Below are 24,751 nucleotides of genomic sequence, written 5' to 3'. Positions count from 1 at the left end.
TTGTCCTACCTTATTTAGAGTGAATGGATTTTAAATACGGTTAAACTATTGATTACCGTTCTGCTTTCCTTATTGTAAAGCTAGATATTAGCAGGATGAGGTCTGCACAAAAGAATGAAAGGAGATAGCATCTCCGACTGGAAGGGGATGTCGGATATGCTGATTTTGTACCTAATGCTTTTTGGTCGGGCTATGTGCCAGATACTTTACATGGGAAGCAGGCAAACATCTCACGTGATAAAGTTGAGAAAGGTTGTGAAAGACACGTGTAAGGTGACACAGTTCAGGAAGCCTACAATCGTGCTATGATTACAAAGCCAAGCTTCCTCAGGTTACCCATGGCTGGAAACTTCCTTTAGGGAGGGAGGCAGCTGACTGGCCACTTAGGGTGAATTGTTTCTGCCTTGATAAGGAGGAGCCAAGGGCCAGGGTAGAATCTCATTAACATAAATGCGAGCTACCCAACCAGAAACTGAATTCATTTGAATATTAAGGCTTCCTTTGGAGAACCATGAGAGAAGGAGCTTGGAGAAGAAACATCTGGATTCCGGTGTGTAAGGCGTATGTGTTCCTTCCTCTTGTTCTAGGGTTCTAGCTTTCTAAATTTGCTTACAGGTTAGCCACTACTCAAGGCTGGTTGAGCGAGGGCGCCTTCCCAGCCTTCTCCTGTGCTAAATGAGAAATCCCAGGCTCCATAGAGCTGGCCTGGGCGCCCGGGAGGCAGCGGAGGTCGGGTTTCCTCTCCTCCCCCTAGGAAGTGGTCCCGCCTGAGAGGATGGAGTAAAAAAAGTGTCTGGTTGGGAAAGTAAATAGATGCAAGGCAAATAAATAAAGAAAATGCCCACAAGCAATTACTGGGAGGAAGTGACATTTTTATGTAAGTCACTTTTCTGACGGACACCAGGCCAGCTTGGCCGAGAGTGCCGTGGGAATGCTTTCGGGGAGGGGGGGTGATGGGGTGGTCGCTGTAAGAATCCAAGGCACAGCGGGGGTGCGGAGACCACCCGGTGGGACTAGCGGGCTGGAAGTAGCACTGCATTCTTTCCTCGTTCCCCTGCCCGCCCCCCAACTCCGATCGAGAGCGGGTTGCTGCCTAAAGCCCGCAGGCGGCGCTTTTCCCGGGCCCGGCCGGGACTCCCAGGTGGGTCCCCCGCCCGGCGCGCGCCGAGCTGGGCCGGCCCCTGGGCGGCGTCACGACAGCCGGGGAGGAGCGCGGGCGGGCGGGGAGCGCGCGGAGGCGGGCGCTGCGCGGGAGGGTCGCCGCCGCGGATCGCAGGCCGGGGCGCGCGGCCGAGCGGGCGGCGGCGGCGGCGGCGGGGAGGGCTCGGCAACGGGCAGGGCTCGGGGCTCCCGGCCGGCGGGGTCCGCCCGGGCCGGCAGCGTCCGCCCGGCGGCGGGAGGAGGGAGCGGCGTAGACAAAGAGCGGCATTTGGGCGGGCGCAGCGCGGCCGCCGCCCCGGGACCCGCGCCTCTGCCCTCCGGCCTCGGCGTGCGGTGTATAGAGAGGTAAGGCGACGGGCGGGGGGCTGCAAACTTGGTTGGGTCGGTAGAGTTGGGAGAGAGGGGCCGGCGGGCAGGGGCCGCCCGGGAAGGAGCAGGGAGCGCGTCCCCCCTGCGCGCCCCGCTGGTGCCCTCGGCCCCGCCGCGGCCTGGGCGTCCCCGGGTACCCGCACCTCGGAAACACACCTTTCTGCGAGCCCTCGCCTTCCCCAGCCTTGGGCTGGCGTGGGGGTGGGGCGCCCTCCTCGGGCTGACACCGGGGACCAGGACCGAGAGCCCCCGGGAGCACAAGCAGCCCTGGCCTGCGGGCGGGCGGGCGTGGGACCGAGCCGTGGCCCGGTCGCCGGGCGCGCGTGCCTGGGAAGAATAGCCTGGGATCTAAGGGCCCCGGCGCTAGGAAGCTAGGGGCTGCGATGGCCGGGGAGAACTTACTGTATTTAGAACTATAAGTGATCCGGCACAAAGCTACTGTCACGTCTCATACAAGAGGTCCGTGCCTCGGTGCAGGGCGCTTTTATGCCAGGTTCCAGTCCGTGTGCCCTGCCCCTCATTCCCAAGGCTTAAACCTCCAGAGCCAAAGTTTCTCTCAGCCGCCTTGCCCCTTCGGTTTGTTCAGGGCGATTTAAGCAAGTGGTTTTTGCAAGAATTTGATGTGGGACTTTTAATGCCCCGACGGCACCTCCCTTTTGAGCACTGTTAGCTTGGCATTGTGTGGAGGGGTTTGATTTGCAAAACGCTGTAATTTATACACTGTAACGATTCTCCCGGAAGGTGTGCGCGGGACTCTGGGTGGTGGTTAATGGATAGCAGACGTGACTTACAGTAGTATTGTGAATAGCTTGGGGACACAGCTGGGCGCTAAATAGCGTGGGCCCTGCCACCCTAGCCTGTTCAGGTCGGCAGTTTGTCCCTTATTTACTTTTCCTTATTTTGCTAAGAGGTTTAAAGGCTAATCCTGCCAAGTTTGAGTCTGTGTCTGGGATGAACAGGTCCCAGTTTGGGTTGGAGGTGCCCAGGCCTGCTCCTTGGTTGACCCCAAATGAAACAGCCCATTGGCCAGTGGGCATGGCCTGGAGACTCCTTTGCTGCTCCTCACCCATTGCAGGCTTTTCTGCAGGGGTTTTGAGGAGGAATGAAAATAATTTTGCATGTGTTTCAAGCCTGGGTTTTGGGTATAGTTATCAACAGTGGTTTTCTAGTGTAAAGGTCACCACTTTATCAAAACATCGTGGGCACTCCCCTCCATTCACTTTCCAAGTGTTTATAGATACAGAGATTTAGAAACAGACATTCGTGTTTAATATAGCGAAGGCAGCCAGTGGACACAAGGAGAAAGTGCACTTCAGTTAGTTAAGGTTTTAGACCTTGGGGATTGTTCCTAAATGACCACAAGGGACAGTCCTACCTTAAACTTTCTCACATTCTAGTCGGTTAATGTAGTTTTGATGGAAGAAAGAAAGGTCCCAGTGGTCTGAGGCTAAAATTGAGAACTTTGTGCGGCCGTAAAACTTGGAGTTACAGCCCCACCACCTGCCTTGCTCTCAGCCTCTTAGATGTGCAGCGACTCCTGGGTGGGGAGTTGCTGAATGAGCCCTGGCTGCTTGAGAGTTGATCAGCCCACCTGTGGAGAGACTGGCCCCTTTAAAATGGGCAGAGCAGATACAAGGTGGTTTCCAGCTCCCCGTAGTCCGATTCCAGGCTCTCAGTTTTGCATTCCCTACATGCTCCTTCTTGAGTCTTCTTCCTCCCTGTTCTGTTTGACCCTGTCATAGCCCTGACCTCTGTCATGTACTTTGAGGGACTGAACATTCCCAACAAACAGCGGCTCCCAGGTGTTGGGGAAATGTGCTTTCATCCTTGTTAAATCTCCCGTCATCTTTCTTGCTGGAGCAGACTAGATGACCCCTTGAAAACACCCGGAGACTCACTGATTGCATAGTGACCCTGAGTTCTTTATTTGATCTCTTGAATTAGCTTAATCTGCTCTGGCAAGGCCAGGCTGGGTTGCTCTGTACGGCACACATGGTTCTCTTAACTGACTGGCTTGCAGTGTGCACTGGGGGCTGAAATGGCTTGTGGAAATGATTTTCTGATGTTCAGAATGAAGTTTAATGATGGAAGAATTCCAGATTGCTTGCCGCAAGTGCAGAGCAGGTTAGTGAGCAGTGTTAGTGAGGAAAACTAGGAAGCTAACTTTTCTTACAAATGAACTGGGAACTCTTGACAGCTCCCCCCAGAGACATAGGAAATTAGTTTTTCCATCCAAAGGGACTTCAAGTGGTGCTTTGGAATTGTTTCTTTTTCTTGAAGTGAGTGATGGAAACATTTCTCAGGGTGTTTTCAAAGGACAGAAGTGAAAAAAAAAAGATGCTATTCGTGCTGTTAAATGCCCACATTAAGGCAGTTCAGAAGTTGGTCAAAGCACCATTTTAAAACAGGCTATCAAAGGTATGCAGCCATGGTGAAAATAATTCATTTCTTTAGGCCATCAGAGTAGTATGACTTTTAAGAAGACTTATTTTTTTAGCAACTCACTTCAGTTATCGACGAGAACCTGATGGTAAAGTCTTCTTAGGGAATTACACCCTCTGCTGTACCCCCCACCTCCACCCCTCACCCCAGTACACTTCCGTCTGAGATTCTCAGTCCTCCAGGCCATAGCAGTGAAAAACATTCTTTAGTTTGACATAGCAGTGACATGTTAGGCTCACAGTGGTCTTCCCCATCTCTGACTTGTATCTGTGTGAGTAGCCCAAGAGGGAGCTGGTCCCTTTCACATCTTCCATGAGTATCTTTAAGTTTCATCTTTTTCTTGGCCTTGCACCTCACCTAAGAGACAATGAATGTATCCTGGGACTTCCAAGAGAACTGGGTAGTTTCCTTTTGGCATTTGTGCCCTTTTCCCCAGTTGTCTCCATTGTTTCCTAACCTGCTGTGGGCTGGAGGATGTAGGGTGCACCCCTTGATCCACTGTTCACGTGTGACAACATACTCAGTAACATATTGTTGGTTTCTCACCTGTGTTACTGAGGTTGGTAATGAAATCAGAATCTTAGCCTCTGCTCAGAACACTACCACACCATACATAGTCTGGTCCCTAGGACTTCCAGACAGTGAGGAAATGTGATCTGGTGGCCTCTGGTGAAGTCTCTGATCAGGCAAGTCATTTGTAGGCCTGCAGTGAAACCTAAAGACAGAAACAAAAAAAACCCACGAGATTCCTTTATACCCCCCTTTTACACACCCTGAAGGTAATCTTACTAATTCTTTTTTGTGCACCTGCATTGTGACTTCCTGGAGCCAAACCCCACCCAGGAGCCATGGGATAGGCTGCCGGAATGGCTTTCGTCGTTTTGAGACAGGGTCTCACTACGTAGCTTATGCCGTCCTCAAACTTGATTCTTCTGCTGCAGACCCCAGAATGCTGGGATTGCAGGTGTGTGCCATCATGCCTAGCTTGAATGCTGGATGTTTCAATAGATAAGGCTGCTTATGTCAGCCTGTTGTGACAGCTCTGGCCAAAGCACTGGTTATTTTGCTAGGAAGTATTTATTTGGTCTCCTTTCTGCTGTCTGTGTTGGTAAGGTTTTTAAGAAGGTTCAGATTTACTCAATTTGATTTCAGATTAAACATCTGTAATCTGAAGTGCTGAAGTGTGCAAATTTCAGGATTTTTCTTTACAGCTGAATAGTATTCCACAGATCTATGTATCACATTTTCACTATCTGTCCATCTGCTGAAGAACATTTAGGTTGTTTCTATTTCCTAATTATTGTAAAATGGGGGGGGGCAATAAACATGGCTAAGCAGGTATCTGTGGAGTAGGATGACGAGAGTCCTTTGGGCATGTGCCAAGGTGTGGTATTGCTGGGTCAGATGCTAGATTTATGGTTAGTGGCCCTTGTTTTGTTTTGCTTTTGAGGATTCTTCATACTGATTTTTAGAGGGGCTGCACTAGTTTGCATTTACACAGTAGTGAACGCCTCTTTCTCCGCAACCTCACCAGCATTTGTTGTCAGTTGTTTTGTTCATCTTGGCCATTCTGATGAGAGTGAGATGAAGTCTCAAAGTTTTAATTTGTAGTTCCCTGATAGCTGAGGATGATTGGCAGGGTTTTTTTGTTTTTGTTTTTTTTTTGTTTGTTTTTTTTTTTTTTTTTTTTTTTTTGAGAAAGCACTACCAAACTGAAGCCTTTCCGAGCAACTGCCATGATGCCACAAATGGAAAATTCCACCCTTGACCTTGTGACAGATTGTCTAAATTCAAGTGGACTAGAAATAATGCCTAAGATTGTACTCAGTGCATATATAAAGTGTGTATGAGACACATGCATTTCTTATTTTGACTTGGATGTTATTTCCTCCAAAGTCTGACCTTTGCAGGTTGTAGGTGGGGGTGATAGCAAATAACTAATTCATCAGCGGGATAAACACATAAATTTTAGCCCGGTTGAGGGTGGCGTATAATGAACATATCTCAAAGGCTGACACACATCTGGCCCCAAACAGGTGGATGAGGCACATTCAGCCTGTATTGCAAGTTCTTCTTTTAAGACATTTTTAGGAAATAGATAACGTTGGCCAGCCAGTTGTTGGGAAGACCTAAACTTTCATATAATGAGACAAGAATAAGATACAGAGTACTTTTTGTGTGGTTGATATTTAGTGTTCTGCATAGAATGGCATAATCGAGTCTGACGCACAACTGTGAAAGGCTGGGATTCAGGACACTGCCAGGGGTTATGGATTGTGGATTTAGGTTGAAGTCTTAGTCAATGCCCTGTCACCTCTCAGAAGGAGCAGATTAGGCCACAGTATCATTGAGTCCTGGAGTATTGTCATAGCCCTTGGGTGTTGTCTTAGTTATAGTTTCTATTGCTGTGGTGAAACACCATAAGCAAAAACAAGTCAGGGAACAAAGGGTTTATTTAATTATTTATTTATTTGGCTTACACTTCCACATCATATAGTTCATCAATGAAGTCAGGACAGGAACTGAAACTGGGCAGGAACCTGGTGGCAGGAGCTGATGCAGAGGCCATGGAAGGGTGCTGCTTACTGGCTTGCTCCCCATGGCTTGCTCAGCCTGCTTTCTTACAGAAGCCAGGACTACCAGCCCAGGGATGGCCCCACCCTCAGGGAGCTGGGCCCTCCCACAGATTTATTCTGGGCCGTGTTGCAGGTGTGTAGAGACGTGGTTGGGGCAGTTCATATGTGGGGGTCCTTGGAAGAAGAGCCATTTGTGTGGAAACAGATAGGAAATATGGCCATGACTTTGTGTCTTTGCTTCACTTTTAGGAGCCAGAGCTGCCTAGAAAGTCTCCATGGGTCTAGGGTATTCATTCCTATTTAGTGTGTGTTTTGGTCTGCTTGATCTTTTGTAGTAGAATACTATGGACTAGGTAGGTGGTTGAAGCAACAGAGCGAGTTTACTCAGCACTCTAGAAGCTGGAAGACAAAGTTATCATGTTGTCTGGTAAGGCATGCTCTTCCTACTGGTCTTTTTGTCTTTAACCAGCAGTCATTCCTTCCTTCCTTCAGTCTGTCCCTCTGACCGTCCGTCCATCCATCCATAAGCACAGAGTAAGGGTTCTTTGCTATGCCCTTGTCATCTTAGGAGAGTAGCAGTTCTATTAGATAAGGGTCCCACTCTTATTAACAATCATAACTGTAACCTTCCCCCACTTATAATTTTTTTTAATTACATGTTTGTGAGTGCAGATGCCCGATGGCGCTCATAGAGTGTGTGGAATCTGGAAGTTAGTCTGTTCTGAGCTGTCTGACATGGGTGCTGGGAACCAAACTCGCCCTCTCCAAGAGCAGCCAGAGCTTTTAACCAGTAAGCATCTCTTCAGCCCCAATATGGAAATATTGCTCTTTTAAGAGATAGAGTCTCACTGTGTATTTCTGACTGGCCTGGACCTTGCTCTTGTAGACCAGGTTGGCCTCAAACTCACAGAGATCCTCCTGCCTCTGCCTTCTGAGTGCTGGGATTAAAAGTGTGCCCCACCACTGCCCACTTTAAAACATCTTCTTTGATGCTCCATGTCCTGTTACGGTAGGCCTTCAACATCTGTGGGTTTTTGTTTTGTTTTGTTTTGTTTTTTTTACCAATTGCAAAACTTTTGTCTGCACTAAATATACAGTTTATTTTTTCTTAAATGTATTTGTTAGTACAGTTTCCTTAGCATCGACATTATTGGATCTATGTATAATCTAGAATGATTTAGCATATATGGGATGAAGTGCATGGGTGGTATTCATAGACTGTGTGATGTTGTAACAGAAGTAATATGAACATCTGAGAATTTGGGTACCCCAGGGGTCTGGACCAGTCTTCTATGATCCTGACAGAGGATCGTATCATTATTTGGGGGTGGGGTTGGGGGTGGAGGTTAGGGCTTCAACGGATGAATCCAGGGCAACAATTCCATCTGTCACAGTATAACTCTGTGTTCTCAAATGGCTGATTTTAGGACAGGCAGTTGCTTTTTACCACTCAGCCCTAGACTCTGTTTATCTTTGAGGACAACTGCCAGGGACAGAATAGTGAGAAGTAAAAAGAGACTGTCAACTCATTGAGTCTAGCCCTCAAATCCCTCGGCAGGGAGGAAGCCTTGGCACTGGCCTTTGAGGCTTTAAGCAGAGCGATTAAAGACAAAAAGGCTTGACTCAGTCCATTATGGATGCTCGCCCTCACCATGTGGTTTGGCTGTGGGCACTTACTGTGTTTCGCTTGTTTTTTTGTTTTTGTTTTTTTCTTTTTTTTTCCCCCTCTATGAGGATTTTGATCAATACAGCAGAGAACATGGTGGGTTTTGTATGAAAAGGAATGTATTTGCTAACCCCCCGGGCACAAAGTGTGGGGCAGAGCATGCCACTTCAGTGACAGTGCTGTGAGCGTGTGAACCAGTGAGTGCCCTTCCTGGCTGGGCTGTGTGTGGTGGTGTTCAGTGAGACACACATAACCTTCATCAGTGTCTGTTTATGATCAAGGCTAATCTGTTCTAGGTGGCCACATTGGAGGGTTGGGGGCTAACCTGTGACCACACTCCATCCATATTAAGTTTGTTAGTTCATGGTTCCTTTGTTGCTTCGTTTTTGTTCGTTTTGTGGTTGTTGTTGACTTGCTTGTACTTTCATTTGTTCAAAGAATCAATTATCTTTCGTAATTATTTCTAAAACTTTCAGTGTCTCAAGCTGCACCATCTCCTGGCCTGCCTTGCCCTCTGGTTACTGTCCTCTTCATCTATCAGCTCACTCATCCTTGAATTCCCTCTTGTTCTCCCAGTCTGGTTATCTGCCCTGTTGATTCTGCCTGCAAACCATCGATCGCCTTCACTTCTTTGACTTTGACTGAGACATCAAAACAGATTGTAACCACTCCTGCCAATCCTTTTGCTCATTGTGCCCTAACACTCAGTTGTGGCCTCCTTCTTGCAGTTGGTGACTTCCCATTGCCCCAGGCTCCATACACCTAGATGTCCTAAGTCCCCGGTGTTACGGATATCGATGTATACACGCATGGATGTACACATGCACTGTTGCCTCTGCTCTCCGAGCCTTCCTTCTCCCCTACGGTACTCTGTCTGTAACCATATCCTGACAGCGGTATGCTAATTCTGGTAAGGAGCCACTCTTAGACGCTGCTGTCCACTGGGGCCATTCAGGGTGAACCCTAGACTGCTGGGCTCCTGTGTAACTGTGGTTCTGCATACAGGGCAGCTGGAACCTGGCTCTTCTTTATGGCAAGAGAGAGCGTCTACAGAAAGCACCACGGGTATGTGCCTTTTAACGAAGTGTCTTCCTGTATGTTCCTCTTGAAGCCTGTCAGGAGCAGTGCTGTCATATTGAAATGCCACTTGAGTCACCAGTGCTGGCTCCAGATGTAACTTTAAGTGTTCTCAGGGCCATATTAGAAATATAAAAAGAAGCTGGGTGTTGGTGGCGCACGCCTTTAATCCCAGCACTCGGGAGGCAGAGGCAGGCCGATTGCTGTGAGTTCAAGGCCAGCCTGGTCTCCAGAGCAAGTGCCAGGATAGGCTCCAAAGCTACACAGAGAAACCCTGTCTCAAAAAAAAAAAGAAATATAAAAAGAAACATGTTTTTCTTTACCCAGTATATTTGAAGTAGTTTAATTTATGTATATAATCATTATAAAACATAATGTGTGATTAGATCTATTTATTCATTTATTTATGGTTGAAGAATTCAGAATCGAGCACACTGTAATGTAGTTATCTTTTCCTTCTTGGTACATTTTGGGTCGCCCCACAGCTGCAATGTTGGGGAACTTGGGGATACACTTTCATGGTTTATGCTTCATTCAGCCCACATTTAGCTATAACTGGCACTTAGGATTGTAGGAACAGTTTAGGGTAATAAGAATGCAGCAACTATTATGCTTTTCTTAGAATTCACAGCCTATGTAGTGTAAGGAATGTATCTCACTCTGAAACATTTTAGGGTACTAAATCATGTTGGATTATAAGTCAGTGCATATATGTAATCAACGTACCTTGTGTGTTTTACAAATCTTTTTTAAATGTGTTTTTAATTCTAGAGTTAACATTGCCAACATAAACATAAAATGAGTTTTTACATATTTCTGATCAGTGCTAAGTACTTAATCTGTATGTAGGAATAGAAGGTAAAATCATTTTTGAGTGGTCTTTAGTACACACACACACACACACACACACACACACACACACACACACACACACACACGCTACACCAGACATTGTAATTACTGTTGTTGTAAGCATATTACAGACAATAACTCATCGAACTTTCACCAGACCTGAGCGTGGCATTTTCTGCCTTTATCTTGGGAAGAAAAGCCAGGAGACTGGGTTGACCAACTGATGTCACAGCTGTTCAGCTGCTGGTCTGTGCCTGCCATTCTGACCACCTCACTCTCTAAACTAGGCCACCATTCTTTAGTTAAGATGTGTCCAAGATGCAGGAAGCGGAACATAAACTCTCATGGTAGTTAAGATTTGAAAGACATTGAGAAAAAAAAAAATCATTGTTAGGGAGTGGAGCTTGGACACAGATTCATTCTTGAAACTTCTTATCAGCTACATGAGAAGGAGGCTCTGTACTTTGGAAGGACTCAGTGAATAAATGAAAGTCCTTCAGTGGCCTTGGAGAGGTGACTGTGAAGGGTTACACTATTCTCCTGACTGCTCCTCTGTGTCCATCTGACATGTGCGGGTCTTCAGGATTTCCTAGTTAGTTGGCTTTGGTATCCTTTCTAGTCATAGAGGGCTGGGTTGCCTCTTAGTCTGTATTCTTGGAAGCAGCTGCTACAGAGCCCCACAGGAACTAGGCACTAGTTGCCATTCCAGGAGAGTTTTTGTGTACTAGGCCTCCCCAAACTCGGCCGTTAGTGTTCCGAGTGCCCTTGGGGTTATCAAGAGGCTTTTCCACTATCGGATGAAAGTGCATGGAAATATTACAGTCTGTCTGTGTCTCCATTGATTTTTTTCCTTCAAGGATGTGCCTCAATTTACTAATTATGAATTTTGGCTGAATATTTCAGAATGTCTGTAAGTCAACAATCATTTTATACGCTTGTATCAAGCCTGTCTATGTGAGGAGGGCCAGTCAGAACTGGTGATAAATTGTTCTTATTTTACTGTTGTGATAGAAGGTAGCTTGATGTTGACAGAACAACCACAAGCTACATTAGCGTTTTTAAATTTAAAAGCATTTCATTCTATCTATCTATCTATCTATCTATCTATCTATCTATCTATTTTTAGAGCAAGAAATAAAGGGTTTGGGGAGTTATGTTAGGAAGTTTCCAGAATCTTGGTGTGGCGAATAGTGAGTTTAAAGGAACAAACTGCAGAATCTAGCAGGCTAGATAGTGAATCGGGGCTTTTTCTTCTCTTCGTTTCCCTCTTTCTGTGTTTTTGGGGTTTCCCTTCATTTCTTCACTTTTTTGTGGGCTTCACGCTAGGCTTTTTTACGTGGTCTGTTCACCTGGGCTCGCATGCTACCCTTTATGTCCTTGTTCGTGGTCTCCGTAGGATATAGCCTGCTTGGCTTTAGAAGGTAGACTCTTAGCCCTTCTGATCAGTCCTCTGCTTTGCCTGGGCAGAACTGAAGAGTGTTTGATGAACCGCTTGTGGGTCAGGAGTCTGGGTGTTCTTTTCAGACTTTATTGGGCCACGTACTTGCTGTACTCAGTCATCCAAAGGAAAGCCGAATTTGTCTTCTGTAGAAGCAGATCCTCTTTTTATGAATGTGTCTGGTGGGTCAGGGTTCCATGCCTAAGGGAGAAAGTATGTCTTCTAACATACTGAGAATCAGTACATGCACAGCTTTCTGTTCATTCTAGGATCTGATTTGCTATTAGATTTGGATTGGGAAATAGAGGCAATCCACTTTGCAAAACCAAAATTACCTTTTTCAAAGTTAGAATCTTAAAAAACTTGATGGAGGCTTGAACATCCTCAACCCATGTCTTTAAAACTCATTGATTCTCAACCAGGCAGCTTTCCCATGCTGACATTAAATGTCTGGAGACATTATCATTTGTTGTCATGCTTTGGGGTGTTGCAGGTGGTTAGTGGGTGCAGGCTGGAGTGTTGACATGCTTTGATGCATAGGCCTGTCTCCACAGCCAGGAACTAACTGGCTCAGAATCCGTAGTTCATCATTCTTGAGGTGAATGAAAACTGTTCTCTCTCCATTGCTTTTTACGTCAGTGACAGTGGACCTCACAGTTGCTTTTAGGAGAGCGATTTCATTCTTCCATTCTAACCAACATAGTGAAAATAATACATGTTTAGAACTCCGGGACACCGTTTGTGCACCTGTGTCGTTAAGTATGTAAAGGAGACACTTCTGTGTGATTGACTCTTTTTGTCTGGAGTTAAAGTTTGCCAGTCTGCTTATCTATGTCTAATCAGCATATTTGTACCACATACTTAGGAAGAGCTGATGGTTGCCTCGTGACACCTGGCTGGGATGTGAATAAGGTCCATTGCTCTCAGAATGCCCACTGATGTGGGAATGATGGAGGGCCCTTTATCAGTTACTTAAGCAACAGCTAATCAGAGACAGCTGTTTTCTTAGAAACTTGACATTGATGATTATCGAGAGAGATGTGTTTATTACTAAAGTTCATGGGCTTCAGGGCTCAGCCTGGTATGTTTTGAGTTGGGTGCATGCATTAGATTGAATGTTTGATGTCTGTCTTTGTATAGTCCTTACTCTCTTCAAAGGAGAACACAAATACCACAAATTAGACCTTAGGAAGGAAAAGGAAAGGAAAAATTCTAATTTGGCTGTTAGTTGCTGACTCCCAGTGTCTACAGAACTACTGATTAGCCAGGCTAGGATATGATGACTGTCTGAAACTTCTTCCCTTTGTAAATAGGCTGTTTCTTGATTAAGCAAGAAAAAAAAAAAAAAAAAAAGATCCTAGAAATGAGGAGGAGGAGGCCTGCCAGTAGGAGTTGCTTTGCCCTCATAGCTGTCTGTTTTGTGTCGATTATTTCCTGTCCTTGTCCCCTCTTCCTCTTCTGACTGAATTTCTTATCAGGCTTCCTGTTCTGCGACTAGGATAAATACAGTTGCAACAGTTGGTGAAATCTCAAAGTTTTGAGAGCCTTAAAAACATAGCCCATCTTTCCTTCAGTCATGTCTCAGGTGGCTGAGGATCCTTGGGACAGTTGAAACCCGGGGAACTTCTGAAGTTACCGGGTGCTATAGGTCTGTATATATTTTTCTTGTTTGTGTGCTGTTCAGTGTCATTTCTTCTTCTAGCATGGGGGGGGGGGAGGAGTCCTCTGTCGTGAATTGGGTGTTTTGTAGATGAATAAGGTACCCAAACTGGTTCATGGGTTCCCAGCTGTGAATGACTCTCTGGAGAGAGCTGGGCAGTGTGGCAGTCTTGTGAGTGGATGCTTCTGAAAAGTTCTTGGCCCTTCATTAGCCCTCAAGCATCTGCCTTGGGAGGGGATTTCTTTGTTTTTCATTCTGCTTCGAGCTGGATTACATTGTATCATTCAGAGTTGGTTAATAGGCTTACCTTAATTTGAATGTTTCAGGTCTTGATTCCTATGCTGAGTAGCGGGCCTCTGGTACTGATCTGGCTATATATACAAAGTTACTTTTCACCTTCTATTGATACCTGGCCTGTTTCATGAAACAAGGGCTCGCCACTGTGTTCCCGAGTCCTCCTACCTGACTGCCTTTGGGACTTTAAACTTAAAGAGGTGTGGCCTTTGATTAGTAGGATGTTTGCTTCAAGCAGCATGGGTAAATGATTGGAGTGGCAGATACAGAGGCCTGGTACTTGTATCATCAGATCCTGGACTGTGGTTAGGGCTGGAAGTGGGTGGGTGTGGAGGTGACAAAAGCTGTGCTGTTTTTCCTCATCTGGCCTGTGTGATGCCCTGCTGTTGGGATTGTTACATTCTCTTAGTGAATGTTTATTGGTACCTCCCATGTGCCAGGGCTGTGGGAGCCAGACAAAGACTACCCTCAGATTTTGTAAACCAGCCTGGGGAGCTTACAAGTTCCCAGTCACCTCCAATTCCTACAGCAGTAGTTAAAAATCACCGTCTTCACCTTTGTGTCGGAGGAGGAGGCAGTGGCACCACAGAAGATCTCTCCCACTCTCTTCAGCCCCAGTAGAAATGTAGTTCCAGTATTTTGGAGGAGGACCATGCTTCCCCACATTCCTCGGAGAGAGAGGCTAGAATGCTCACTCAAGTGGGGTTGTTCCCTGGAGTTGGTAGCTGGTGGCTACCACAGACAGCACCTTCATTCTCTCATGTACCCATTTCAAGGACCCAGGTAAGAGTCGGCATTTGTTGGCACACAGTGGACTCTTGTTTTTCAGGTCAGTTAAACCCATTCTTCCAGATAATATAAACACTACTTTTCTGTTTGTTTACTTTAAAAAAAATCAGGAAAACTGTTTATTGCCGCTTTTAGCTGAAGACAGCATTCAGGGGGCACACTGATAACTTATTTCACGTTCTGACTCATAGTGGTATAAATGCATTTCCTCACATCTTATTTTGTTTTTTGTTTTGTGGTTTTTGCTTTATTTATGTTTTTTGAGGCAGGGTCTTACTTCATAGCCCTGGCTGGTCTGGAATTCACTATGTAGACAAAACTGGCCTCTCTGTAGAGGAAACTGCCTTTGCCTCCTGAGTGCTAGAATTAAAGGCACGGGCCACTACAGCCGTCTCATGCCCTCACTTTTTAATTTAGAGAAAGAAGGTCTGCTCTGTTTCTTCTGGAGCAGTAGATGGTGCAGATCAGCCCTGGGCAGCCATTGTAAGGGCATGTTTTGTTTTCTCCTAGGTCTGATTTGGAAAGTGCTTCCTTTGGAACTCAAAACTCTTTCCTACTCTAGTGCAGATGCTTCTTTTTGTGTGAGGGTCGCACCTAGGGCGACCTCCTAAACACCTTCTTTTGTATTTTGTAATTGTAGCCTTTCCATTTGGGGATTTCTCAATCCAGTGCCCAAATTACGAAGGTGTCTTGAAGGTGAGGCATTACAAAACTGTTCCAGAGGTGACCAGATGTCACCTTTTATGTGTAACCCCTGTTTAGCATAGGAAAACAAACTAGTGTTGCCATTCAATGTAAGTAGGATCATGATTACCGATGACTAATTCAAGCTAAAGCAACCTTCATCTCCTTTGGCTCCGGATGACATGGATTATTGTAATTTGTGAAATACTGTAATTAATTAATGATAGACTGTGGTTAAGGCTTCGTGTTTCTCTCAAACTTTAATTTGAGAGTAAACCAAATTTAATGTGGAGATATGAGGTTTGTGGTGGGATTAAAGGTAGAACGATGCTTCATTCAATTCCTGGTTTTGGGTCTTGAGAAGGAGAGAATTTGTCCAATTTCATTGAAAGGTATATGTTTGCTTGTGTGTATCCAAGTATACATAGTATGTTCTGTTAGATTCCAGTCATGTGAAAGCCTCATTCTATTGTATCAAGCTAAACAGTAATGTTTTTCTTCTTTTTTTTTTCTTTTCATTTGAAAAGTTGGCATTAAACTCAGAACCTAGAACCCACAGCCTTGAGCTTGCTGGGCAGAAGCCCTTCCGCCTAGCAGTGTCTCCTAGGTCTATATTTTCTTGAGTACTGTGATTCACCAATTTTACCAAAGTACAGTTTGTTACTGTTCAAGTCCACCATGGTACTTTATACATATATGTATATTTTATAATTTATACGGTGTTCCCCCCCCCCACCCTCCAAGGATCTCCCTATATAGTACAAGCTGGCTGTGAATTTGCTTTGTAGCCGAGCTTGAACTGGAGATCTTCATGTTAGCTAGCCCTGTGGGCTGGATTTATAGGTGTGTACTGCTATACCCATGAACATATTTTAAAATATTTTCAGATGATGGAGACATACCCAGTACTGCTTTTCCTCACTTCATTATGTGACATTCCTGTAGTGCCTTGGTCACCTCTAATGATTAATGTTGATAAATGATGTCAACAAAAGCCTGTGCTATGTTTCGATTTATGTAATGAATACCTACTTTTGCTTTTCTGTTCCACATTGCCTCTGATTCTGTCTTTCTAGTTTCTACGGTTTGGCATAGTTTCTGAGGCTTGGTCCTCCCCCCCCCACCCCCCAGCATAGTTCCAAGGACATTGGGCAGGTGTTTTGAATGTCGTTATGTTGGTTTCCTCATGATAAGATTGGGGTTGTGGGCCGAGGAATGACGTTCCAGTCTCTCCATGTCACAGGCAATGGACTGTTTCATTTTTGTTGCTGTGCTATAAAATGCGACAAAAAGAAACTCTGGGGGTTGTGGATTTTAGCTCACAATTCAAATAATTCTCCATTTTGGGAGAGTCAAGGTGGAAACTTGCAGGAGCTAGTCACATCCCCAGCTGAGAGTGGAGAATCAGTTCATGGGTGCTTACTGCTCAAGTTCGTTGCTTGTCACTGCAGTTCAAGGGCCAGCCATGAAAGGGTGCTGCCCACATTCGGGGCCAGCCTTCCCACTTCACTTAACCTAGTTAAGAAAGATCTCCCACAGATAGACGTGCTTACGGACCAAGACTCTCTACCCTGGTAGTTTTTGATTGTGTCAATTGACGGTTAAACTATCGTAGGTGTACACTGTCAGCATGGTTTGCAGCTGTATGCTAATCTCAGTCGCCTGGTTGAGACATAGGTTTCCCGAATGTTGATCTTCTTCCTTCTTTCCATCCCTGGTCTTTGGGAAAAGTCATTTTTGGAGGCAGGAGTTGAGCTTTTGCACCTGGAATGGTTCTGTCTCTAGTAGCTCTTTGGAACTCTTCATGGGAGATGATGACCGGCACAGCCTTTAGGAGGATGATTTCAGTGGCTGTAGAAGGCGTGACAGCATGGCCCCTTGGCACTGTGGTAGAGGAGGCAAGAGGAAGGTGCTTTATCGGATTTCTAGAATGTGGTTTCTGGATGTGGAGAAATGTAAATTCTTGGGGCCTGCTTTGGACTTAATGATTCATTCTTCTGAGACAGATTGGTTTGGAATCTTCCGTTGAACGGGTTCCCCAGGTGATTCTGATTTGCATGGGAAGTTGAGGGCCTCTGCTCTGGATTAGCATCGGAGCCTTTCTCGTCACTTGGCTTGTGTGGAAGCTCTGTGCTGCTGTATACGCTGAGTCCTGAGGCTCCAAGCAGGAACTTTTATTCTTCCTGTGTATGCTGGCTAGTCTTAGTTCAGCTTCACACACAAACTAGAGTTATCTGAGAGGAGGGAACCTCAACTGAGAAAGTGCCTCCATTAGATCTGGCTGTAAGGCATTTTCTTAATTAGTGATTGATGGGGAGGGCCCAGCCCATTGTGAGTGGTTCCATACTTGGGCTGGCGGTGCTGGGTTCTATAAGAAAGCAGGCAGAGCAAGCCAGTAAGCAGTACTTCTCTATGGCCTCTTCATCAGCTCCTGCCTCCAGCTGTTTGCCTCAACTTCTTTTGATGATGAACAGTGATATAGAAGTGTAAGCTCAATAAATAAATGAATAAACCATTTCCTTCCCAACTTGCTTTTTGGTCTTGATATTTCATTACAGCAGTAGAAACCCTAAGTAAGACACTACCCCTCCCACAGTTCCAACCACCTCAGACTTGCTCCATTTTTTATGAGCCTATGGTTGGTTCCTTCTTTCTAGACAGACAGCTCCAATTCTCAGTTTGGTGGTTTCAGATTTGTAGTACAGGAAGAAACTCAATGATAGCTCTGAGATCTACCCTGGAAAGGTCTGGGCCAAGGAATGGAGGTCCTGAAATGCTAAGTCTGTCACAAAGTAGTTTTGTTTCAAGGGAGGGAGGCACACCCAGACCCCATGTGGACTGGGTTCAAGTAAGTCAGAAACCCCTAGCCAATCTTTAGTTTGTAAGCTTCTCCAATGGGTATGCCATGAGATAGCTTTATAGCCCCGAGGCAGATTCCCTGGTTGAAGTAGGTAGACAGTGGCCTAAAAAGTAGCTCTGCAACCTTGGGGTCTGGGTGGTCCTTGTCGCTGGTATTGCCCCTGGAGGTTCTGGGTAGGAATAGGGTTGGCCTAGTAGTCCAGATCCAGTGCTGAGACCAAGGACCTCCAGCTTGCTTGCTATGTGATGTGTTAGTCTGCCCTGAGTCTGCTCTGGCTTCCTTTCCTACCCAGCCTGCTGAACCAGGCGAGTCCCCTTGCCAAGGGCTGTGGGAGGCTTTGAGTGTGCTTTGGGCAGGAGCTGGCTCAGAAGCTGCCTTGGGGAGCATCTTGAGGACAGCCTGTTTCTCCTTTGGCTTACTGATCTGAAGTTCTAGAGCTGTCATCTTTGTGGGGGTGGCAGGTGCTTGGCCCTTCTCTTGAGTGCATACAAGGTCATAGTCAAGGCCTATGGTTTCTGTTCCCATGATCCCCCAGTAGTGATAACATTTGAGTGTGAGGTCAGGGACCAGCTTACTCCTCTGGTTCTGCAGAATGACACCGGTTACAGAGCCTCCTTACATCCGTTTATATGAATGTAACGCCTGGTGCTGTATTTGTGTATTAAAATGACTGAGTACAAAGTCAGTAGTTGCTTCCTTTTCAGTTCATGCTTCTGCAGATATCTGATACACACACACACACACACACACACACACACACACAGAGAGAGAGAGAGAGAGAGAGAGAGAGAGAGAGAGAGAGAGAGAGAGAGAGACTTTGTTGTAAAAAAGGGCCTTAGGAATTTACTAACACATAATTGGAACTCCTGGTCTCAAGTGATAATCAAGTGATCTTCCCAAGTATTGAGATTTCAGGCGTATGTCTAGCTAGATTTCTGGTGTTTAGTTTTTTGTTTTATTTATTTATTCTTTGAGACAAAGTCTTTCCATGCAGTCCAGAGTAGCTATGTAGACCAGACTGGTCTTGAACTCATAGTAATCTGCCTGCTCCTGCCTCCTCCGGGGGTCTAACAACACCTGCCTCGGTTTGTAGTTTATTTTTATTTTTATTTTTATTTTTTGTCTTTAAAGAAAAATCAGCAGTAGTTATAGTGGTTTCGTGTGGAAGTCACTTGACATTTATGGGGCTGGGGAACATTCAGGGCTTGTTTGTAGAACTACCTGCCTTGGGGCTTTCCTGTCACAAGGCTGCTGGAAGCCCCAGATGCCTATGGGAGGGGGGTTGAGACAGGGGTTTCTCTGTATTTCCTCCATTCAAACTGAGGGAGGCCTGGCCAGAGGATGGGATGGAGGTTCCAATACATCCTGGGCAAGCATGGGAGTAGAGGGTGGGGCAGGCCTGTAGTCAGTAATCTTACATTAGCCTTCCCTTTTCCCAGTCACAGCAATTCAGAAACTCTCTTCTCTGAAAACGGGCTCACCTCTGCTCCAGCCCTGAGTTTGGGATCGATCTAAAGGTTTGTTAAACCAGGTGGTGGGGGCCAGAGGGTGAGGGCTGGGGTAGTACATACAGAGTTCAGAGTTAATTTCTGGGGAAGGGTTCTTAGCTCACCCATACCCCTCTGCTGATGACCTCAGGGGAGTTTGTGGATTTGAGCTGGTGTGTGTGTGTGTGTGTGTGTGTGTGGCATTTTTATTTTGATCAGCTATTAGTTCATACATAGTATTTCCTTTAAGTGTGACTTTAGTGGCACAGTTAACAACCTTTGCAAATACCAGGGAAATGGCAGTGATTTTCCTGTGATTCCATGGTGGCTGTATGCTGCAGACAGGCCCCTTCCTGCTTTCCTTTGATCTCCTATTAGACCTACTGCTGTACCCTCTCTGTCATTGTGTGCATTAAGAAGCCTCGAGGTGACTTCATCAAGTCTGGTTTTGAATACTGAATTAATAATCGTTTTGATATTTAAATAGCCTAAAACCAAAACCATTTTAAACACCAGGACTGTTGAGAAGGGGTCTTTAGATATTGGTATTGTGCCATTTGAAAAAAAAATGAGTAGTAGTTAGAGATTTATAGATGCCTATGGCACAGGAGGATTGGCCTGGCCAGGACCAACTTCATCCTGCCTTCTGATGATGCCCTCACCACTGGCCAGAGGTACTCTACCTAGGCCTTACGGGAAAGTAACTCCGTTTCCTTACCTAATGGAACTCTTTCCAGCATAGCAGTGTTTTTTATCTTCCTTCAGGTAGATAACAAAATATATTCTCCAAAGGAACAAGTAAAACTAATTTTATTTAAGTTACAAAAGGCCCCATTATTCTTTTTATAAATGAAATTGATTATTTAAGTTGTCATAGTAGGAAAGTATATACTCTTTCCTGGGCTAAAAACAATAAATTAAATGGTTATTTAATATTCTGGCAGTTGGGTTGGGGCTTTTGGGACTTAACGATGACTTCTAGGAACAGGAAATGTCACTAACTTTAAAAAAGCTTGTGCATTAAGGCTTTTTGGCTCTCTGGGGTACTGTGGCAAAGCAGCCCTTGGCTCTTTTGACCCTGTGTTTACAGACAAATGCTGTGAAATTCAGGGATAAGAATTGGCACACATATTGCTTGCATTTGGCTTCCCTGGGCACAGCATTGTAAATAGCAGAGGTGAGAAATTCCCTTCAGTGCTGGCCTGCATGAAGGTACATTCTCAAAGCACCACTGACATGCCAGTAGGAGCTGATATTTATTGAGTACTTAACGGGGTTGAGCATTTCATACCTGTTGTCTAATTCGATTCTCTCTATAACCCTTCCAGGCTGCCCTTAGCCTTGTTTAACAGATGAAGTGGCCAGCTTGAAGAAACTAAGCAATTTATCCAAGTGCTAGTCTTGGCAGCTTTGCTCTGGACCATTTTCCTGTGGGCGTGTTATCTTTGCACGCCTCTGCCACCCCGCTTGGCATTGGCCACAGCCATGTTCTTAGGCATGTTGTTGCACCTGCATTCTCCAGGTTAATGGACGGTGTCTGGAAGACATCCTTAATTATTTTAGCCGTGCAGTTGGAGCGGACACGCTCCCTTCTCTGTGGCCATGAGTTCCTCATGTTTATCTGTGACTACCCTCCCAGGACTGCTGTTTCAGGGTTCAAGCACAAAACACAGTGATGCTGTCTCAGAATTTGATAGCCAGTCCTGACTGTCTGGGAAAGAAACCCCTCTGGATGTCTAAAGAGAGGATTGTAGCTTTGCCAGGCGAAAAGATCCATAGGTACAAACAGAACTCCAAGTACTTCAGTGAGACCCAGATTCATCCTTTTTCTCCCCTCCTTTCCTTCCCTTTCTTATTTACTTCTATATTTATTTATGTATTGCTCTGGGTGGAACCAAGGGCCATGTTAGGCAAGTGCTCTACCTCTATGCCACACCTGCCTGGTCCAAGACCTTGATTTCTGAGATACAGCTTTCTGACACTTTTTATTTATTTGCTTTTTTGTGGTATATTTCTTGGAATGATTAGGATGGGATAGCAACTTTTTTTCTTCATTATAGAATCAATCTCTTTATTCTAATTTTTTAAGTGCATGCACTGCCAAGCTGACCACAACACAGACTCCTCAAGACAGTTGTGAAAAAGAATCCCTTTCATGTTGACCTCTTCTTCTAATTTGCACATTTGCAGTCTTTGTGTTTGTGAGCACTGTGTATCATTGTCTAATCTCAATGTGTGCTCTCTATCTTACTACTCATCTTTGTAGTGTTTGTTCCTGTTAGGGCAGGATGGTTGTGGAGTTGCAGACCCATCCCTGTGCAAGCCATCTGTGGAGTTGCAGGCCCATCCCTGTGCAAGCCATTTATGGAGTTGGACACTGAAGCTTTCCCTCCAGTACACATGATATCTCCATATATTTCTCTTCAGCAGAGTCCTTTCCTTGCCATAACTCCTATGAGGAGGCTACAGAGCTTCATAGTACGGACAGCTTTATGGCTCTTGATTCATTTTGCTGTGATGTGCCATCAGAGTCACACCAGTATTCAGTAGCACAAAAATAAGGTTTACCCAGGAATTGCTTCCTTGGAAGTTGGAGTGTAAATGACTGCTCCACAATGGCATTGGAGTTCATCTCCCCTAGATGATCTTGTCTTAGGACAATTAATACCGGCCCTGCTGTTGCTTTTAGTCATCTAGGATTTGTATACTCTGTGACCCTGTGTCTTTTAGAATTGGTTTCCTCTTAAGCAGCCTTGAATTTCAGGGGCAGTACTGGGGCTCACTGACTTAGCCCTGTCTCTTGATGGCTCCCATAGCCCTACTGTGTGTTTCCTCTGGGGCATGAGACCCGTTCTTTGAATAGACTCCCTGAATGAGAGCAGGTGAAACACTGTTAGTCTTGACTTGTCCTTTTCTCTTAAGAGTAACTGTCCCTCTTGTCAGTAGGTTGTTCTTTGGAGCCCTGTTAGCATGCTTTAGTCAACTTCCAAATGAAACAGAGGCCTTGCTGTTTCTTTGTTTAGTAATCTGTTCCGTACAGACACTCAGGATGTGATGTGTTGAAGTTACAGCCACACAAATCACCTAATGGTGCTTGAGGAATCTGTCATGTGATTTCATGCCACAAACCTAAATGGTACAGGAATACCAGACAGCCATATTACACACCTGAAAGATGTGGACTTGACTGCTGTTTGTTTCTGTGTGTGTGTGTTCCGTCATCTGAAGGGTCATGATGAGAGAGCAACACAAGATTAAATTGAGCACAAGAGACCATGAGGCAATTAGGTTTATAGTCACCTTTTTTTTTTTTAAAGAAAAATGTGAGTATAAACTAATGATAAAATGTGTAATACAATAAATATATATGCTGTGAGCAGTCATTTCTCACTAAGTGTAAGATTCTGCACACAGTTGCATGATGTAGCTTGTGGCATAGTAGGTGCTGTCCCATCAGCATCACCATAAATATATTTTGCCATGCCAGGGTGGCTGTCATGTCACCAGGCTGTATAAGGTTTTCTGTTCCATTATCCCCAAAGAGACCACTATCATGTTTGTGATCTGTCAATGACTGAGATTTCATTGCATGGCACATAATTATTTTCAGTTCATTTGTTGTGCCTGAGATGGGCAGATAGCCTAGCAAAGGTACTGTTTAGATTCTGAACTTTAGAAGGAGGCGTGTTGTGACTGGTCATTGTTCTAGGCGTGGCATATTGGGCATGGCATGCCTAGACCCCAGAGATAAGTAATAGGCTGTGTGTTTTCAGATGCTACATATGAATTCTTCTACTGTGCAGCATCAGGTGACTAACAGCACAGAGGAGACACCTGTTTTTATTACTTCTTGGTCAGCATTTGCTGTTAAGTGCGACTCCCCCAAATTGTTATTCCGATTCTTCATGAGGTTTTTATGGTATTTTCCCTAATTTTCAAAGAGTACAGAAAAATTTCTTTGTGGGGAACCTTTTAAGAAATTTTTTTTTTCTTTTCTTGAGGGAGGTGGGAGGGTGAAGAGGAGATGATGGAATGGAGGGCTAATGGGAGACAGTGGGCGTGAGAAGCCACCAAGCTAGCAGTACGAATTGCACACAAGTTGTGCATCTTTTCCAATTGGGAACCCTCTGTGCTGAGGATGGTCCTAGAGGCACTGGAAGATGTAGGAGAACTTGGTGCACTCTTCTCTCTGAGGGCTGCTTTCTCTTCCCACAGTCAATCCACAGTGTGGCCTGTACTAGGGAACCCAGGGATTTGGGGTTTTGCAGGCCAGTGTGGTTCTGTCCCACGCCTTGCATCTACTCCCCTGGCCTGCCTAGGTTTCCATTCTATTTCCTTCTGTTGTGAGTTCTGTTAGATTTGCTAATAGTTCTTAATGCCTTCAAATTAGTGTAATGATGGACTATGCCTTCGTTTTCTTGATGTATAATGCTGGAGAGACTCAGCAGTAGAGGGAAGTGTTGGTCCCAGGGAGAACCCTGATGTGTTTAGTGTAACTCCTTCCACCTAGGTGTGTGGCTTCTGTGTGGAGACTTAGGTAGGAAACTGGAGCTTCCATCTCTAAATTTGACTGATGTTTGGAACCAAGGACTGGTTTTTCTGATACTGAGCACTGTTCCATCCACAAACCATGTTTCAAGTTTCTGGTTAGGAGGGCCTGCAGGGGCTTTGTTCCCTCCGAGAGCTTTCTCATTGCAGTGAGTTCTGTGATACCGTGCAGGTCAAGTTCACATTCGAATGCTGGACAGTCATGCTTACCTTCCGCTCTCTATATGTGCAATCGGCTCTGTCCTGGAGGCCCAGAGTGTTTGATTGTGGAGTCTTGTCTCTTCCTTTCACTCTGTATTCCCTTCCTTTTATTGATGTCACATCCTTGAGCCACCATAGGCAATAGAATGTAAGCTGCAAAGGTGAAGTAGAGATCTAATGTTGACATTACTGGTAACCACATTTCCAAAGAAAAAAGAAATGCATGGATGTAATTTGTCATTCAGTAACTACCTCTAGAGCCTAGTGTCATTCAGTTGTTACTTCGCACATCCAGTGCACATGCCTACATGGTCAGCGGAAGTTTAGAAGCCTGACGGCCAGTTAACTCAGCAGTATTTTATGCTTTTAGCCTTGTTCCCACAATGGTTTCACTGGTGTTTTGTGGAAGGTATTTTGTAGATGATCTAACTGATGAGACACATTTATTTAGGAACGTCTCTCTCTTCGTGTGTGGAATAGGGCTTGGCAAACAGCCAATGGACTAAGTCTGTCTCACTCCCTCTTGTGTGATCCATCTTAGTTAGCAGAACACAGCCTGGCCAGGTATGGTGGTGTCCATAAATCTAACACTTGGAAGACGGAGGCTGGAGGGTCAGGAATTCAAGGCCAGCTTGGCTAGATGAGTC

The 24,751-nt window shown here is 45.4% G+C and overlaps 1 protein-coding gene across 6 annotated transcripts in view; it reads left to right on the top strand.

Moving 5' to 3' along the window:
* Positions 1-414: 414 nt before the first annotated feature.
* Nck2 (NCK adaptor protein 2) overlaps positions 415-24,751 on the top strand; it is a 122,546-nt gene continuing 98,209 nt past the window's right edge. The window contains exons 1-2 of one of the 6 annotated variants that reach the window (XM_027386728.2): positions 1,322-1,506; positions 19,308-19,385. The gene's annotated coding sequence lies outside the window, so the exon portion shown is untranslated. Of the gene's footprint in view, positions 562-1,319; positions 1,507-19,307; positions 19,386-24,751 lie in introns of those variants that run through there. The other 5 variants (XM_027386727.2, XM_027386726.2, XM_027386734.2 and 2 more) reach the window with 5 other exon arrangements.

Source organism: Cricetulus griseus, assembly GCF_003668045.3.
Source record: "Cricetulus griseus strain 17A/GY chromosome 1 unlocalized genomic scaffold, alternate assembly CriGri-PICRH-1.0 chr1_1, whole genome shotgun sequence".
In the NCBI taxonomy this organism is placed as follows: Eukaryota; Metazoa; Chordata; class Mammalia; order Rodentia; family Cricetidae; genus Cricetulus; species Cricetulus griseus.
The sequence above is the reverse complement of the archived record's forward strand: the minus strand, read 5'-3'. Positions and strand labels throughout refer to the sequence as shown.